This window comes from Stenella coeruleoalba (assembly GCF_951394435.1).
Source record: "Stenella coeruleoalba genome assembly, chromosome: 1".
Lineage (NCBI taxonomy): Eukaryota > Metazoa > Chordata > Mammalia > Artiodactyla > Delphinidae > Stenella > Stenella coeruleoalba.
In genome coordinates, this window is record NC_137169.1 from 32,168,049 (window position 1) to 32,175,569 (window position 7,521).

Here is a 7,521-nt window from a genome sequence, read left to right on the forward strand (position 1 = left end):
GAGATGGCCAAGAAACACGTGAAAAGCTGTTCAACATCACTAATTATTAGAGAAGTGCAAATCAAAACTACAATGAGGGGCTTCCCTGGTGGCCCAGTGGTTAAGAATCTGCCTGCCATTGCAGGGTACATGGGTTCAAGCTCTGGCCCGGGAATATCCCACATGCTGCAGAGCAACTAAGCCCGTGCGCCATAACTACTGAGCCTGTGCTCTAGAGCTCATGTGCCACAACTACTGAGCCTGTGTGCCACAACTACTGAAGCCCACGTGCCTAGAGCCCATGCTCCACAACAAGAGAAGCCACTGCAATGAGAAGCCTGCGCACCTCAACAAAGAGTAGCCCCTGCTCACCACAACCAGAGAAAGGTCGCACTCAATAACGAAGACCCAACGCAGCCAAAAATAAAAATTAATTAACTAATTAAATTTAAAAATTAACTACAATGAGGTATTGCCTCATGCCAGTTAGAATGGGCATCATCAGAAAATCTACAAACAACAAATGCTGGAGAGGGTGTGGAGAAAAGGGAACCCTCTTGCACTGTTGGTGGGAATGTAAATTGATACAGCCACTATGGAGAACAGTATGGAGGTTCCTTAAAAAACTAAAAATAGAATTACCATATTACCCAGCAATTCCACTACTGGGCATATACCCAGATAAAACCATAATTCAAAAATACACATGCACCCCAATGTTCATTGCAGCACTATTTACGATAGCCAGGTCATGGAAGCAAACTAAATGCCCATTGACAGATGAATGGATAAAGATGTGGTACATATATACAATGGAATATTACTCAGCCATAAAAAGGAACGAAACTGGGTCATTTGTAGAGATGTGGATGGATCTAGAGACTGTCATACAGAGTGAAGTAAGTCAGAAAGAGAAAAACAAATATCGTATATTAACGCATATACGTGGAAACTAGAAAAATGATACAGATGAACCGGTTTGCAGAGCAGAAATAGAGACCCAGATGTAGAGAGCAAACGTATGGACACCAAGGGGGGAAAGTGGTGGGGGGTGGTGGTGGTGGTATGAATTGGGAGATTGGGATTGACATATATACACTAATACATATAAAGCAGATAACTAATAAGATCCTGCTGTATAAAAAATAAATAAAGTAAAATTCAAAAATTAAAAAAAAAACTCAAAAGAAACAAATTTATTATTTACATATCTGGAGATCAGAAATCCAAAATGCAGCTTACAGGGCTGAAATCAAGGTGTCAGCCCAGCTGCGTTCCTTCAAGAGGCTCTAGGAGAAAATCTGTTTCTTGCTTTTTCCAGCCCCTAGAGGCCACCTACATTCCTTGGTCATATCACTAGGACTTCTGCTTTCATTGTCACATCTCTTTTTCTGATTGATTCTCCTGCTTCCTTCTTTCTCTTATAAGGTTCCATGTGATTGTATTTGGCCTACCTGGATAATCCAGGATAATCTCTCCATCTGAAGATCCTTAATTTAATCACATCTTCAAAATCCCTTCTGCCATGTAAGGTACCACATTCACAGGTTCCAAAGATTAGGACGTGGACATCTTTGGAGGGCCACTATTCCACATACCACAGTGCATTTTTCTTCAGTAATATAACATTGGTAGCTTAAAGATGGCCATGGTGAGAGTATTTACAATACAGAAATCGTCAAATGCTACAAATCCGGTATTTTACCCATGGAGGGCATATTGTTAAAGTTTACCTGCATACCTCTGATTATGATGGTTGGTTAGGTGAATGAGCCATTATTAAGGCAAAAGAGAATTGTCACTATGCAATAGAGGGAGGGAGGATTATGATATAATCCAGAGGATACCTAGGGCACCTCCTCGTTCTGCCATGCTTAGTGCAAAAAAATATGGAAATATTATACAGGCAGGACCACCAAGGTCTTCAATCCTTCAAGAAAAAAGGTTTGGGTGACCTATAGAAAATCAGTTATAGCCCCAACTAAGTTATGTGATTCAGTTCTAGTTAATGAAGTATAAGTGGAAGTGATACATGCCACTTCTGGGTCAGGAACTTTAAGACAGTAGCATGCTTCCTTCATGCCCTCTTTCTTTTCCCATCGCTATGACCCTGATGAACCTAGGTGTTGGTTGAAGACGAAGAGAATATGGAACGGGTAGTGGATATGTGAAGTCACAACTATCAACTAAAGCCTTGTGATCAGTTACAGAAAGGTTTTTCGTGTCATGTCAACTCAGCACCGCAACGAGAAGCCTGTGCACTGCAACAAAGAGTAGCCCCCGCTTGCCGCAACTAGAGAAAGCCTGAGCGCAGCAATGAAGACCCAACGTAGTCAAAAAAAAAAAAAAAAAAAAAACAGTTAGTGATATAAAGGGAATTCCCTGGTCCAGTGGTTAGGACTTGGCGCTTTCATTGCCGAGGGCCCGGGTTCAATCCCTGGTTGGGGAACTAAGACCCCACAAGCTGAGTGGCCAAAAAAAAAAAGTTAGAGATATAAAGAAGCAGATAAGGACTTCCCTGGTGGCACAGTGGTTACGAATCCACCTGCCAATGCAGGGGACACGGGTTCAAACCCTGGTCCGGGAAGATCCCACATGCCGCGGAGCAACTAAGCCCGTGTGCCACAACTACTGAGCCTGTGCTCTGGAGCCCACGAGCCACAACTACTGAGCCCATGTGCCACAACTACTGAAGCCCGCGCACCTAGAGCCCATGCTCCACAACAAGAGAAGCCACTGCAATGAGAAGCCCGTGCACCGAAACAAAGAGTAGCCCCCACTCACCGCAATTAGAGAAAGTCCGTGTGCAGCAACGAAGACCCAACACAGCCAAAAATAAATTAATTAATTAAAAAAAAGAAGTAGATATTTTTGGTGATGGGGCAGTAGTGGCAGTGCCTCTGGTGGCACCATCCAGTGTGTTGGCCCTTCAGACCTTATTTTGCTTCCTGGTGGCCTTCACTAGGGACACAGACAATAGACTCTCTGTATTGAATAATAATTGTTACTACTCATTGCATATTTACTGTGAGCCAAATGTTTTATAAATTTCCTCTCCTAATTGTCATCTCAACCATTCAAGATGGATTTTTTAAAAAATTATTTATTATTTATTTTTTGGCTGCATTGGGTCTTCGTTGCTGCGCGTGGGCTTTCTCTAGTTGTGGCGAGCGGGGGCTACTCTTCATTGCAGTGCGTAGGCTGCTCATTGTGGTGGCTTCTCTTGCTGCGGAGCACGGGCTCTAGGTGCATGGGCTTCAGTAGTTGTGGCGCATGGGCTTGGTTGCTCTGCAGCATGTGGGATCTTCCCAGACCAGGGCTCGAACCCATGTCCCCTGCATTGGCAGGTGGATTCTTAACCACTGTGCCACCAGGGAAGTCCCTCAGGATGGATTTTAATATCTTTTTCTAAGGCTAACTGACTTGACCAAGATCATACATTAAGTGGAAGAGCTGGGGTTCAGGTTCAGGTCAGAGTGATGCCAAAGCCAGATCTTAACCACTACATTATTATATTGCCAATATCTCTTTTGCCTACTTGTAATTTTTGGACCTGAGACCTTAACTCAGGCTGGAGCCAGGGACTCTATCCTAGGAGGAGAAGAAAGATGGGCTCACATAGATCGTTGTCTGTCATCAGCCCCTTCTGGCAGGGGGATACAGGATCTGCCCAAATGCAGAGAGGCTCTGGGCCAGGCAGCACAGATGCAGGCGCTCCTCTGAGCCAGGCTGGGAAACACTCCAGATGAACCACCAGACTTCTGTGCCTGAAACTCTGAGCGATAAGGAAGAATCTTGGGTGGCACCCTCAGAGACAATGCGATTCTGCAGGTTTAGAATTTTGCTGAAATCCAGGCAAAATACATGAAGAGGGGGCATGTGTGAGAATCAATCAACTCTCTGCTGACAATTCTCGTTTGAAAAATGATTAACTGCACTCTTTTCTCCCTTTCTCTCACCAAGGTCTGAGGCTGAAAACCCCCAAATCCAGTCTTCTGCCCATCTCCCATTCACCCATCTCCAAGTCTCAGAGCCACCCAGGCCCTTCCCACCCTTTTCACTTAGTCACAACTTTCCATAACTATCCATTGAGATAGATTTTTGTGCTAGAGAGGCAAGGACTCTAACTTCAAGGTACTTAGAGAGAAAGAAGATAAAAAATAATAGCACAAGGGCTTCCCTGGTGGCGCAGTGGTTGAGAGTCCGCCTGCCGATGCAGGGGACACAGGTTCGTGCCCCGGTCCAGGAAGATCCCACATGCTGCGGAGCGGCTAGGCACGTGAGCCATGGTCACTGAGCCTGCGCGTCCGGAACCTGTGCTCCGCAACGGGAGAGGCCACAACAGTGAGAGGCCTGTGTACCGCAAAAAAAAAAAAAAAAAAAAAAAAAAAAATATATATATATATATATATATATATAATTGCACAAATAATTATTTAATTAAGATTGTGATATCTGCCAAGAAGGAAAAGCAATATTCAATGGGAGTGTATCCCTGGGGAGCTAGATCTAGTCTGAAGGTTCATATTCAAATCATCCCGTTTCCATCTGTCTTCCTCCTCCTCCCTAGCCCCTTTATAAGAATGCTATCTCCTGCATTGTCCCCTTTGCTGCATCCCCGATACCACAGCTTTGATTCAGACATCACTACATCTTTGCATCTGTTTTCTGACAGGTCTCCCTGCCTCTTTTTTTACTCACTCAAGCCCATGCTCTACACCACAGCTAGAATTGTATTTCTAAAATGCGATCTGACCAGCTCCCTCTCACTTTCACACTAGGGTTTCACCTCTCCTGCCTGGCACAGCTTGCTCAACCTCTTTTTTTTTCCAGCCTTATCTCCTATTCCTCTCCTACAGGAACCTCTCACCTCATCTAGACACAGATTCCCATCTCCACTACTGTTTACTCACGTTTGCCCTGCAATGTTCCACCCATCCATCTCAGCCCAGGATATGACTGTTCTGAATTCAAGGGGCTCATGAACATGAGCCTGATGAGAGCCCACCATGGATGAGGCACTGAGTACTGACTGGGCACTGGGCAAGATCAGTGAGGAGGAAAAAAAACTGGAAGCCAGTAGTCAGCACATCTACTGATGACCTCCCCAGATGGTGATACTGGTTTCTACAATAGACTGTGGAAGGTCCACGAGGGCAGTGACACGGTCTGACTTCTCTACTGCTGTACTCCTAGTAGTGCCTGGTACAAAGTAGCATGGTGCTTAGCACAGAAGAACTCAGTAATTTTTTTTCCATGTATAAATAAATGAATAAATAAAAGTCATGGACTTCCCTGGTGGCACAGTGGTTAAGAATCTGCCTGCCAATGCAGGGGACACGGGTTCGAGCCCTGGTCTGGGAAGATCCCACATGCTGCGGAGCAACTAAGCCCATGCGCCACAACTACTGAGCCTGCACTCTAGAGCCCGTGAGCCACAACTACTGAGTCCGTGTGCTGCAACTGCTGAAGCCCGCATGCCTAGAGCCCGTACTGCGCAAGAGAAGCCACCGCAATGAGAAGCCCGCGCATCGCAACGAAGAGTAGCACCTGCTCGCTGCAACTAGAGAAAGCCCGCAGGCAGCAATGAAGACCCAATGCAGCCAAAAATAAAATAAATAAAATAAATTTATTTAAAAAAAAAAGTCACAGATACTGTTCTTAAACTGCCTCCCATTGGAGTTACAAGTACCTGTGTTCAGACTTCTTAAAAGATTAGAAGTTCCTGAAGGGCAGGCATTGTGAACATTGCTTCTATTTCTCATTACAACCCCGAATTACTATCCCCAATTTATGCATGGGGAAACTTTCTTCCTTATTTTCTTCCTTCTCCTTCCTGTTTCCCACTTTCTCTCCCCTTCCTCTAGGATGCATGTATGGTTTTGGTATTTCCTGTCTCTAATCCGGAAAGAGATTTAGAAGGGCTAAGTGTAGAGCTGATTATGATAAGGGCCAGGGAGGCTATTTGCCCTAGGTTACACACACATGAATCACTCAAATATAACCTTTCAATTTTATGTCTGAATAGAGTTGGTGTGCATGTGTGAGAGACAGTGTTTTTGTTAAATGTAAATATTTAAAAGGTACTGCAGTTTTTGTTCCATATTTTGTCATGTGGTCATTTTCTTGTAAATATTCTGGGAGTCATAAAATTGAGAAGAGGCCCAGGTTCAGAGAAGTCAGGTAACCTGACTTAAGTCTGACCCCTGGTAAGCGCCTAAGCCATGACTGGAACCCAGGATGTCTCCCCACCAGGGGCATCACTGCCTCCAAATTGCAGCAAATGATTCCAGTTCGGTCTATCATAGGGGTTAAGTTCTGGGATTTAGTTAGATAGATGTGTCCCCTTCAAAATTCCGACACTTTATGAACCTGGCAAGTAATTCAGCCACCTCATTTTAAAACTGTAGGCCATAATGGTACCTACCGCAGAGAGTTCGTTAGAATTAAAGTGAAAATACGCTTGAAGCACTCAGCACAGTCCTGGTATGTACTCAGCGCGCAGTAAATGGTAGCTGTTATTATAAGAATTGTATTTGTTGAATGAGTGACTCTGGCATATAACGCTTGCATTCAACTTTGAAGCTTGCAGCCGTCACAGCCGTTCAACTGAAGGGGTGGGAACTTGCCACTTTTTTCTGTAAATAAAATCTTTGTAGGAGGATAATCACTGGTTGGAAAGTGTGAGCCTTGAGGGAACAAAGCTCTGATCCCCAGACCCAAGAAGCACCGAAGAGAAGTCTTCCCCGCGCGCCGCGGCCACCGTGCAGAACCTGCCCCGGTCTGAGTGGCAGGCAGCTGGCCACGCCCAGCCCGGGCAAGGTGCCTCATAAGCCGGGTTTTAGCCGAGTGGAGCTGGATACCTTCTGATTCCGCTCATCTTTTTCTTTTTTTTCCCCCGCTCATCTTATTCTCGGGGACACCACCCTGCGCGCAGAGAGGAAGGACTCCCAAACCGCCAGACGGAGGCTTCCGCGCGGCCCCAGACCTGACCATCTATGGTCACAGAGCGCACCGAACAAACAGGAAGTGGGGCGAGCTTCCACCTTCCCAGCCCGGGGCAGAGCGAGTGGGGCGGCGGCTGGCATGCCCAGAAACGCGGGGTTGGGCCCGAGCGCCCCCGCCAACCCCCCCGCCGACCCTTCCCCACACCCAGCCTCCGCAGGTCCTCCCGAAACACTGTCCAGAGCAATAGCCTCCCCACGTCACAAACGGGGAAACTGAGGTTTGAACGCCCAGAGGGAGGCGGAGCTTAGCCTTGATTCCCCTCGGAGAGTAGACGGCCGCCCGTGATTCCCGCCCTCAGAGAATCCTCCGGCTTGACCCTATTAGGGACTGAAGGGTTGAACCCCTTCCCGACTACTGTGAAAAGGGACCGGCCTTTGCCAATGAGGCCAAACTGACAGGAGAATTAACCACTCATCTGTCCTCCTTCTCCGGGGGTGGAGCTTAGCCAGTAATTTCGGCCCTTCATTGGTCCGGGCGATTCCGGCAGCTGCGGTTGATAGAAGGGCGTGGCTAGCCTTAGGTACGCCCCCCGTC